A 1651-nucleotide genomic window follows, 5' to 3' on the forward strand; every position below is an offset into this window, starting at 1 on the left:
TTACAGCACTTGCCATCTGCAGTAATAACAACAGCTATTTGCTGAGTGCTAACTGCATGTATTTTTCTTTATTGACTCATGTAATCCTCACAACCAGCCTATGAGGCAGGTTCTATGATCACCTCCATTTTTCCGATGGGAAAAAGGTTAAGTAAATTGCCCAGGGTCACACTATTTGGGGATCTGAGCCCAGGTGGCTAGTTCCAGAAAGCTGGCCTCTGATCCTGAGATGCTCCCTGCCCCACTGGGTGGATACTGGGGGGGCTCTCTGGAATGTGAGGTCCAAAGGGTAGGGAGGCTCCTAACCCATCAGGATGAACTCAGCTGGCACCGGTAGGAGCCGAACGCCTGGAGATCTTGCTGCGGGGCTGTGAGGGCCCCCTCCCCGGTGGTCGGGGCCTCGGGCAGCCCAGCTGGGACGGGCTTGGGGCCAGATGGGCTGCGGGGCTGCAGGGAGGCCAGGGCCCCGGACCCTGCCCCCCGCTGGAGGCTGAGGCCGGGGGACCAGCGCTGCCGTCCAGGCTCCGGCTGTCACCCCCTGTGCGCCTCGGCGGATCACTGCGCCCGGCTCCCCTCGGGGGAAGTGAGGGGGGCCGGGGGTTCATGGGCACTCGGGGCCACTACTTCTTGTGGCTCTGGGATAGGGTCGGAGGACGCAGAGCTGGGTGATTCCTCATCCTTTTTCTAAGTGGAGGCATTTTCTCATCAAATGACGCCCCTCCTAGGACTCAGGACCTGGGGAGGTTAGACTTAGGGGAGCTGGTGGGGTCTCCGGCCCGTGTCGCTCTACAGAGCGGGTAACGGCGGCCCAGAGAGGGCGAGGGGCCCTAGACTCAGGGCCACACAGGGAGTGGGAGGGAGAGGCAGGACGGGACGCCAGGTCTCAGCCTCCCCGCGCTCCACCCAGCACCTCCCGCCTCGGAGCCCAGACCGGGTGTGAGCGCGGGGGAGGGGCGGTTGCTGTGGGAAGAAAACAAACACCCCCGCGTGCTGTTGTGCAAGCCCCAGCTGCCAAGATGGCAGGAAGGCTGCCGAGCGCAGACCTGAGACGGGGGCCTCCCGTCTGCCGCAGAGACCCTGGTGGTTGTCCTGCGCCACCCACACCCTCGCGGTCTCCACCCCTGCCTGCTGCACAGCTCTGCGCGGGTCCCCCTGGCCTGCAAAATGCCCCACCCCGAGTAGGTGAAGAGCTGGGACCCCAACCAGGCAGTCTTGCCCCAGAGCTGGGCCTCCTCCCCTCCTCAGTCCCCCCCCTCCCGCCCCCCCAGGGAGGCCCAGCTTTCCTCAGGAATAAAGCCCCTTTCTCCTTCCAATGGCAGGACCCATTTCTGAGCTCTCCCAGCCTCTGCCGTGGCGGGGAGGGGGTGTGTCTGAGGGGGCTGGGCTGGCTTCTCTTCCCCTAGGCAGGAGTCACCAGGGACAGGCCGGCTCTGGTTCCCAGCTGATGGTGGTGGGAGGTGATGCTGGCCAGGGCTGGAGGTGTGGAGGGGAGCAGGGCAGAGGCAGGGTCTGTGCCTTTAAGGTACAGCTTGCTGCTGGCTGAAGTGCCACACACACACACACACACACACACACACACACACACACACTGGACTTCACCAAAATAAAATATATATATGTAAAAGACCCTGTTATAAAAATGAATAGATAA

The sequence above is a fragment of the Myotis davidii genome, unplaced genomic scaffold, assembly GCF_000327345.1.
Source record: "Myotis davidii unplaced genomic scaffold, ASM32734v1 scaffold79, whole genome shotgun sequence".
NCBI lineage: Eukaryota > Metazoa > Chordata > Mammalia > Chiroptera > Vespertilionidae > Myotis > Myotis davidii.